The sequence below is a fragment of the Montipora capricornis genome, chromosome 14, assembly GCF_036669925.1.
Source record: "Montipora capricornis isolate CH-2021 chromosome 14, ASM3666992v2, whole genome shotgun sequence".
NCBI lineage: Eukaryota > Metazoa > Cnidaria > Anthozoa > Scleractinia > Acroporidae > Montipora > Montipora capricornis.
In genome coordinates, this window is record NC_090896.1 from 4,782,550 (window position 1) to 4,793,352 (window position 10,803).

Genomic DNA, 10,803 nt, shown 5'->3' on the forward strand with positions numbered 1-10,803 from the left:
AAGCGAGGGGAAAACCAGAGTACCCGTAGAGCAGTAGAGTAGACAGGCAAACAAATCAACCTGCAAATGACATTAGGGCCGTTTATACGAGAGAAAATAAGCCGCGGCTAACTCTGGCCGCGGCTTGCGTAAGCCGCGAAAGGAACTATTTATACGAGTATAAACTCCCCGACCAGGATAAGCCGCGGCTTGAGAAAGCCGTGAACGTAGATTTTGTACCATTTATACGGGGTGTTCGCGGCTTACGTAAGCCGCGGCCAGAGTTAGCCACATTTGAATTGCTAATTACTACTAAATTATGCAAGTTTTTTCCTGCCACGTTCCAACTCAAGAAACGCTTTGGCGAAACTAAATTATCAATGTTTACGCTGTTTTCATAGCTGTTTTTCCTGAAGAAATGATACCCATGTTGGAGAGTTGTCTAATGGAGTTCTTGTCAAAAACGTTATGGCCGAGGTTACGTCTATATCATGTTATCAAAGGGTTTAGCTGATGATTGCAAAATGGCGTGCAGGACACTCGATGGATGAAGAAAAATTTCAAGGTGTTTTACAACGAATGCTTAACAGGTATTTTGACAACAATTCTATGTAAATTATATTTCTTGTCTCCATCAAGCGGCGCTTAATTTGAGGTGTAGTAAACTACCCAATGACACACAAAGATATACATGATATTCCAATTTATGCCAGTGTAAAATACCAGCCATCAAGTCCTTATCATAACTTATTTTACTGAAGTCATATTATAGCTATGGTTCTAATACTTTTTTATGACGATTGTTTTACGTATGACAAAGTATGTTTGTATAATACAGATTTCTCGTAATATTTGCTTTTATATAACTTTTTATAGTAACGACTATTTAAGGAATAAGTAGGTTAAAGATGACAATAGACTGATGATTGCAAAGTCGGGGCGTAATAAACGCAGTACAGTTTCTTATTTACTAAGATAAATCAGTGCACAGCACACTGCACAATAATAGTTTATTCGCTTTCTCATACTTTAGGATTTCATTCACAAACTCTTCCTTACATAACACTTATTTATAAATTCATTGATCTTTGTATTCACTTATTATTATTTATTGATTTTAATAGTAAGGTCTCCCATCACTGTGAATATTATAAAGAGTAATCTAGAAAACTGAAAAGATGTAAAACGCTTAGCACACAAAATCCACGAGAAAAAAGGCAATATGATAAGACAACTTTTAAAGCGTCCAGATTGGGCTTCTCTTTAGTGGAGGACTAATGGTATATCACCCATTTTCTTTCACTTACAGAGAAGCAGCTATACTGATGAAGTACTAGGATTTTTCCTTTCACTAAAAAATCTTATCTTCACCACGCGCAGTAGAGATATTATTTTTATCTTTCACATGTGAGGATGTAGGTGTCGTCATGGTAACTAGCACAATAAGCCGATGCAAATCGAGTTTCCCCCTCTTGTGCTTGTCAATTTGAGATTGATTTATTGTTTTTTCATAACTTACATATCTTGTTTCAAGTTACACTAAGTGTTTGAACGGTTGGTGTCCACTATTTTGCCATTTGGAACATGAATACAGCATTTACAACTGTTGTTTTCAATCTGAACATTTCATCAGTATCTATGTAACATATACAACATTGCATGGCCGATTGGGGATACGAATTTTATTTTCTCTTGTTGATAGTATCTCTCATGAGTGAGCACAGAGAACGCGTGAGAGATACTATAAGTACTCGGATATAAAATTCGTATCTTCACGAAGCCATGTAGTTTTCACTATATGAGTTACAAGTACTGACAACATTAATAAAACGATCGTGATTGGGTATAGTATGGTCCCAAATATCACTAGTAAATTGTTTGCTTGATCTGGTAATATGGCAGATTGAGATTTTTTATATAAACACCAGTGAAATAAATACCGAGTCAGCTTTCGCGCGAAACACGATATCTTAACACGTGAAGTATCACTGTTGCTATTGTTACATATGAAAATCGCGCCTTTCGATGCCTTGCGTCAAAAGATTTAGTATTTCATTGGTGTTTATATAATAAAAAGAATATTACATGGCCTCTTGGAGATACGAAACTTCTCTTCTTGTGTTGAAAAATTTTTCAACACTCGAAGAGAAATTTCGTATCTCCGCGCGGCCATGTATATATCCTCTATTTACTGAACCCATAGTATTATCGAGTTTGGAGGCCAAAATATTTGTTGGGCTAGTAAACGAGCAAGTGAAATAGACCCTTTGCAAAAATGGCGCCGAAATTTGAATAACAATACTTATGCATCTTAAACCAACTCGAAATCTACTCAATTTAGCCCTAATTTTAATTATCAAAGGAAATTTTTGGATAACTTTTCTCAACCAAATTCTGAAAGTCTTTGAAATTATCAAAGGAGTTGATTCAGGTCATATTTCAACTGTGAAAAGATAAAATGGATGACAATACGACCATAATCAATTTCGTCGATAAAGTCAAAGTGTTGTGTTTTACTCTCCCACTGAGAAAGCACCAAAAATTCCCTAGGAACTAATCCTTTTACTTTTATGATGCGGCTATTGTCCTCATTTTCCGCGGGGATTTCCAAGGCGTGTAAAGTACCAAAGGCGTTTCCATGTAAGGGTTTCTTAGGTCTTCGTTAATGAATATAGACTCGATTTTTTCCAGCATAAAAGGTTTAAAAAATGCCTCAAATGCAAGATATATCGATCCAACTATACAGCGTATTCTTTATAGTGTAATGATGAAGGAGATCTTTCCTTAATCTTTCCTCAATTTTTTCTTTATCTTCGCTTCCGATCCCCTTCTCTCTTTCGTATATATCTTTCACTCCAATCAGCACAACTTTTCCATCATAGCTCAGTTCAATGCGGTTACAATTACCAAAGGACTGATAATCAAATCCTTAGGCAATCAGATTATATTGTGCTGGCTGCAGAGAAAAATACGGAAAAGAGAAGGGGAAGGGAATATCAATAAAAAATCAAAGAAAAGGGAAAAACATCTCCTTCCTTGTGACTATCAACTATTACGTTATCATCATCGTCAATCGCAAAAACAGCAAATATCTACAATACCGGACTCGGCATCAAAAAGGCGACTGCACTTTGCCAAATCATCCCATTCCCCATATGTTTCCAGAAACGTTTGCTTCCCTACAACTCAAATATGTTTTAACAATGTTTAAGTCACCTGAAGCTATCTTTTTAGGGATCAACTACGGTTTCCTATTTTATTTTCATTTGAAGAAAAACGAAAGAAAAAAGATAGCTTCAAGCGACTTTAAAAAAATACTGATTAACCCTTTAGAAAAAATGAGTTGAGTCAAAAGAGTATGAAGGTAAGAGAGGTAATCCCTCATATTGGCTCTATTCCCATCGTAATCCCTCTTAAGTTATTTTTGGATCTCCCACGAGAGTTAACTGATAGCCAATCGTATGTCCCCATTATTACCAATGTTGACAACTGAGCGAATTCCCACGCAATGGTTCGCATCGTTCGCGAAAATGGGCACATAGGATTGGCTATCACTTAACCCTCGTGGAAATACCGGATCTCACAGGAGATCTAAAAATAACTTAAGAGGGATTACGATGGGAAGAGGGCCAATATGAGGGATTACTTCTCTTACCTTCATACTCTCTTGGTTGAGTTTAGGGGAGGCAAACGTTTCTGGGATCATGCGGACTTCGGACTGGTTTCTCATGGCGCAGTCGTCTTTTAGCAAATAAGTGCAAGTCCTCAGTTAATCTTAGATCCAACTCAGACATTTTATTCGAACCACTCAGGGGTAAGATGTTTGTAACCCTTGGTGGACGCGCTTTTCAGGCGGCAGCCCCGCATTTGAGTAACGAGCTCCCATTACATCTGCAAACTATTGACTCTCTCTAATTTTCAAAAAGTCAACCAAGACGTTTCTTTTTAGGTAACTTTTTGAGCAATGGTTAATACACGATTTTTTATAGCGCTTTTTAGATTTGTAATCTACCATTAAATTTCAATCGTAGATTTTAATACTGAATCTATTTTATTAAGAGTTGTAAAGCGCTATTGATATATTTTTGTAAATAGCCCCTAGAAGTAATAAATTTATTCTTATTATTATTCTCATCCTCATAATTATTATTATTATTATCATCATCATCATCATCATTATTATTATTATTATTATTATTATTGACAATAAAGTACACAGTTACTTGTAAAAATACAATGTTTGTGGTTAGTCTTACGAAGCTCGTTTCATCCCGACCCAGCTAGGGACTCATCAGAGACCTTTTTGCTTTGCAAACTCGTTGGGCATCACGCCCAAAGTCCCGTTCGCTAACAAAATGATGACATCGATCTCGCCTCATGATATCTCATAAGGATTTCAGACCGCACAAATTCACGAGTGAAAGTTGACAGTTACTTTTTAAAATACATTGTCGTTGTTGATGTTGACGTTGAGTCCGTGGGAAATTGTAGATATTTGCTTTTTTGTGGTTGATTATGACGATGACGCCGAATTTGATGATGGTGATGTGCTTCAGCTGTGTTTGGTTTTCACTCAACGCAAGCGAACTCAAGCAATATCGGACGCATAAGGAAAAGCTTATTCTTGTGTTAACCCTGTTTTTATGGTGAAATAAGCGCTCTCATATTCTTACGCTTGTGCTTGCGTAACTAGTGAAAACCAGGCTTTAGGTTTGTATAGCAATTTAGATCACCTTCAAGTTGCTGGCGAGAGGGGAAAACCGGGATACACGGAAGTGAAGAGGACCAACAAACTCTTATGACATAAATTATGACGTTGAGTCCAGGAAACGAACTTGGGCCATACTAGTACTGTAGAACGCGAGTGCTATCACCATCACGCCAACCCCTGTCCTCATTGTTTTTTTGGGGCAACAACTTTATGCATCAATGTTGCTTTATAGTTTCAGAGAAAGTACAGCGCATGTGATGGGTAAAGCTGAAGGCAGTCACGAAGAAATTGGAAGGATGAAGCGGAAAATAATGGCCTTACAGATGGCTTAAAGGTGAGTTGATATCCATTTACTAAGAGTGATAGGCGGGTGATTTTCGGCGCAGTTCTTTTAAGAATGCCAAACATTTCGCCTCAATGGAATCATTCAGTTTCTCTCGATTATGATAGAAGTAAAATGGGAAACCAAAGTTAGTGGGTTTATGGATTATAGGAGAAGCTAGCTTTGACCGGATTTATAATGTTCAAATGGATCACTTGGAAAAAATGTTAAATGTTTGTAGCCTTAGATTATGTTTAGGGAGAGTTGTATAAAGCTCATTGCCGGCTATTTACCGTGAAAAACGAATAACTTTTAACAAAGCTTGCCTCCCTGCGCTGAATTTTTTGAAACAGTCAGTTCTCGCGCGTTACCGATCTTTCGGCTTTTTACAGCTTAGAATAATTTCGTAGCGGGGGTTATTTTGAAAGCATCCAGCGAGTGATCTCAAACGGCATTTTTCTCGTTCCAATCTTAGCTCTTTCATCCCTAAACAGGCTCCCATTGACGAGTTAAGACGCTTAGCGTTACATAATAGGCAAGGTGCGAAAACCGATGTAAAGAATAGAAATTCACTCGTCTAAAACAAAGCATGATACATTACATGCATAAGATCCGAAAGTTGAGAGAAGGATTCAGTAAGATATAAACGCCTTTGGTGCTTTATGGGAGTGGATCTGTTCTCGTTTCGGCCGAAGGGTCCCTTTTTTTGCAAGCTGATCATCATCCGTCTGAGAGCAACCCCTTCACAATTGTTCATGCGTTGGCCCCAGCATTTGACTTTTACGGCCAGTTACGGCAAGTGTTAGACTATGTGCGTATTTAAAGTGGAGAAAGAGGCTCGAGGGTCCTGGAATTTCCATCTTGCAATGATCTTGGGTGTTAGACATTGAAATACATCTTTAAAAGGAACGTGCAGTAACCGAGATGGGCATCCAGCCAGGAATAAGATTGGTTGAACACATCTATTTCCGTGTAAACTACGCCACCACTGGCTGCTTCCATAGGTTGACAATGGAAGAGACTGTGTTCGTGTGTTGATGAACTCCGGACTCTGTCTAAAAAAGATAAGCTATCAGGGCATCACAAGGATTATACTTGAGTTGAAAGGCCTAAAGCTCCTTAAGGACTGCAAAAACTTTTAGCGGCAAAGATAGGCAGAAAAATTCCACCGCTTCTAACTCTCCACGGTAGTGACAAAGGCAAAAGGCAAAGACACATTAAGCTCAGCAGTGATCGAAATTATCAATTGTGGAATCATCGACTCGTCATAAAACCTTGGATAAAAAAAGAAGAATGAGAAGACAGAATCGGCAAACAGTATAAGCAGTCAACACTGAAACAAGGAAAGCATGAAACGGGAGGAGCATGCGCGGAGTCGAAGTGGACGGACGTGTTTTCTAAGCAGCGCGAAATTCGACTCCCCAACTCTAGAATTTCGTTGGGCTCTTGTCTTTTTTGCTCTTGTTTTTTACTGTCCAATTGCTTGCTTTGTTTCAACGTCCATAATGTCGTATTCAGTAATAAATATAACATCAAGGTTAATTTTCTGCAATACTACCAAATCATTACAGCTATTCCAGCGTCTCTGAAAAGTTACGCCTTCACTCATTTAGATCTTGGAAAACTGAACTCGTTTTCTGAAAATGTCGACTTTCAGATATCTAAAGATGTTAGTTTAAACTTAAAGAAAACTTCGTGCAAGCAGTTTTACAAACTGTTTAAAGAGAATATTAGTATTGAACCTACTGCGGTTACAACATGGCGAAAACATTGTACTGTGGTCGCTGACAAGTGGGAGCAATGCATTGAAAGCAATTATAAAATCACTCGAGATAATAAGCTAAGACAATTTTATTTTAAGTTGCTACACAGAATACTAGTCACTAACAAGGAACTGACACGCTTTGGGATAACTGATTGTAATATGTGTGTTATGTGTGGCGAAAACGATTCTATAGAACATACTTTCTTTGAATGTTGTTCTTTTCTGAATTTATGTGACGAATCCATTCAGTGGTTCAATATATCCTACAAAACCAATTTTAAACTCACGCCGCTTAAAGTTTTTCCCAATTTACCAACTCCAGCTTTCAATCTCTCCAATAAGCAAACCAAGGATTTGTGTCTTCTTCTATTATATGTAAAGCAGTACCACTATGGATGTAAATCAATGCAAAAGAAAACAGACACCTCTGAATTTATATCTAAATTTATTATGCAGCTTGAAATAGAAGTTTGACATGATAGTGCCACCCTCCTATCAGCCTTATATGTATATTAATGTAATACATTAGTTTTAATATGTGTAATCGATAGAAACATTTTAATGGCCAATACAGGTACATTTATCTAAGTGCACAATTGTAAGTAAGTATTGTAACGAACTCTTGTTTGGTAAATAAAGTACTTATAATAATAATAATAAAATAAAATAAAAATGAAACGGGACAACACCACAGCAAAAACTTCACAATTTGATTAAATGGCACAGTTTGTTCATGGCGGCATGATCCTCACTGCATTTTTTGAAAAATAAAAAGCCGTACTGAATACCAGTTTTTAATGCAACTGTTTCATGTTACCTGGAAGCAGTTGTACCAGGGGTTATCTCGATGAAATATAAAAACTTGGTCTTATGAGATTTGTGCTCTCGTTTCTGTAAATTGGCAAAAAAAAAAATAAAATCCGTGTTCCGGCATCCTGGTATCCCGTCCAATACCTCCTTTATCTCAGAAGCTCCATGAGATGACCCAAGATGGCGGATGACTGCCCGCACCTAAAATTGACTCTGCTAATGAGAAAAAAAAGGATTGTTATAACGGGACAGTACTACAAAAGCGAGTAATGGAATCAAAGGTAATTTAAAACCTGTTTTTTTGGTTTCTTAAAGGGGCAAGAAGATGTTGACGAGGCCTACTTATTTGGTTTTAATGTTTGAATTCGAATGGGGCTTTGATTTGCGGCAACTGCATTTAGGCGTTAACAGTGAGCTTAGTCGTTAAGCTGATAAACGTTTTCTTAGAAAGGTAATAGCACAAAACCAGCACACACTGCCAGAGCAACCCCTGTTTTGAAGGGGTAGTTTCTAAAGAAACTGTGGTGCTGCGTCGGTGGGGAAGTAGTATACAAAAATTTGGTTTGGTTTGGTTTGGTTTGGTTTGGTCTGGTCTGTTTTGTTAAGCAGTGCTCATCGAAACAAAGCACAGCTTGCGTACAGCAGCTCACGAACAATGTCATACTAGCTACATGTAGGAACTATTAAACACAATCTTATACAGCATAGCAAACACTATATCAGTGAAGTAGGATTGAATGGATCTTAACTGGCCATGGATGGTAAAAAAGTTTGATGCAGTAATGTTACACTCAGATTGCAAATGAGAGTTGTAAGTCACATGTAATTACAATTTTTCATCCTATAGATATTGGCTCACTCAGTCCCTCCATTAACCCTTTCACTCCTGTGGGGTTCCCCATTGACGAGTAAAATCGTCTGGCGTTAGACAGAGTAAAATCTATAAGCCTCATTGGCCCTTACAGGAGTGAAAGGGTTAATTAATTAATGGGGACATAGTTTTTGAGTGAAGCTAGCTGTTGTTAACCCTTTCACTCCTGTGGGGTTCCCCATTGACGAGTAAAATCGTCTGGCGTTAGACAGAGTAAAATCTATAAGTCTCATTGGCCCTTACAGGAGCGAAAGGGTCAAACACCCCATGTTGTACAATTTCATAAGGCCAGCAGTCTTGCAAGCAATAGCAGAAGCTTGCGTAAACCTTGTTTTCATGGTGAAATAAGTGTCTTATATTCTTCCGCTTGTGTTTGGGTCACTAGTGAAAACCAGGCTTTAGGTTTGCATAGTAATTCAAATCACCTTAAAGTTTAAGTTTCTGATGAGAGGGGAAAACCAGGGTACCTGGAAGTGAAGAGGATCAACAACCTCGTCTGACATAGATTCACTGCAAAATTTTGGCGTTGAGTCCAGGAAGCAAACTTGGGCCATATTAGTACAGTACTGTAGAAGGCGAGTGCTTTCACCATCACGCCAACCCTTGTCCTCATTGTTTCTTTTGGGGAACAACTTTATGCATCAATGTTGCTTTATATTTTCAGAGAAAGTACAGCGCATGTGATGGGTAAAGCTGAAGGCAGTCACGAAGAAATTGGAGGGATGAAGCGGAAAATAATGGCCTTACAGATGGCTTAAAGGTGAGTTGATATCCATTTGCCAAGAGTGATAAGCGGGTGATTTTCAATGCAGTTCTTTTAAGAATGCCAAACATTTTGCCTCAAGAAAATCATTCAGTTTCTCTCGATTATGAAAGAAGTAAAATGGGAAGCCAAAGTAAGTTGGTTTATGGATTATAGAACAAGCTAGCTTTGACCAGATTTATAATGTTCAAATAGATCACTAGGAAAAAAAAAGTTAAAATCTTTGAAGCCTCAAAATAGGTTTAGGGAGAGTTGTATAAAGTTCATTGCCATTGCCATAAAAAACGAATAATTTTTAAAAAAAGCTTGCCTCATTGTGTTGAATTTGTTGAAACAGTCAGTTCTCGTGCATTATCGATCTTTCAGCTTTTTACAGCTTAGAATAATTTCGTAGCAGGGTTATTTTGAAAGCTGATTCAGCAAGTGATCTCAAACAGCATTTTTCTTGATCCAATCTTAGCACTTTCATTCCTGAATAGTCTCCCATACTTGACAAGTTAAAACGCCTACTGTTACATAGTAGGCAAGGTGTGAAAACCGGTTGTAATGAATAGAAAACAAAGCATGATACGAACCATTACATGCATAAGATCTGGAAGTTGAGAGAAGGATTCAGTAAGATAAAAACGCCTTTGGTCTGGTTTTGGCCGAAGGGTCCTTTTTTTTGCAAGTTCATCATCATCCATCTGAGAGCAACCCCTTCACAATTGTTCATGCGTTGGCCCCAGCATTTGACTTTTACGGCCAGGTACGGCAAGTGTTACAGGGCTCAAGACTAACGTTTTAGCTCATTAGCCTAGTGGCTGGTATCAGGTCTGATTTCAGTAGCCAAATCTAAATTTGCACTTGCCAGTCTCGTCATGCGTAGTTTCATTCATTTGTTAAAACTATCATGAAAAAATGCCACATTTCCAAACACAACTTGCGCTTTTAGTACATGTAAGTATTCTCATATTCTCATGTCCATCCTTGCAACAGTGGCACATGAAGCACAAAAGCAGGAGAATGTGGGAAAATAATATCTTAAATTAGATATAAAGGAAATTCGAAAGGACAGTTTTGCCCTCATATAAGATTTTCTTTTTAATTAGTTTCAAACAGCAATCCGAGCGTTTTATGCTTGAATGGCTTTCGGAGTCAATTAATATTCGGTGGCCACAGTGCTTGCAAGCGCTAATATTTGGTGGCCACAGTGCTTGCAAGCGCGTTTTCTCTCTTTTTATGTGAGATTCACCATTCCTCGTAAACGAGATAAGTCGCTCCATATCTCTTTCTTCTTTTTTATTTGAAATAAATTATATTTTCAAGGATTCAGTTTCTAAACAAGTACGTGACCTCTTTCCATATACACGTAACAACGTCGCAAACACTGTCACTTTTTGCGTTTGTGATCCTCTTTTCCATATGCGTGATTGCTTTGTTTAACTTAATCTCATGACATCGTAAGAAAAGTGCGCAAAAATAAAAGCAGAATTAGTTTTGCGTTGTGGTCAACTTCTTATGTTAGAATTGTTGCAAAGAAGAAGGCAGAGGGGAGTGTGAAGAGATGTCACTGATTCTGGGTCCCATACATTTTCGAGGA

General features: G+C 37.9%; 1 long non-coding RNA gene across 1 annotated transcript in view; it reads left to right on the plus strand.

Moving 5' to 3' along the window:
- Positions 1-335: 335 nt before the first annotated feature.
- LOC138032559 (uncharacterized) overlaps positions 336-10,803 on the plus strand; it is an 18,964-nt gene continuing 8,496 nt past the window's right edge. Inside the window, exons 1-3 of the long non-coding RNA XR_011128401.1 lie at positions 336-569; positions 4,923-5,024; positions 9,123-9,218. This is a non-coding gene — a long non-coding RNA (uncharacterized lncRNA). The remainder of the gene's footprint in view (positions 570-4,922; positions 5,025-9,122; positions 9,219-10,803) is intronic.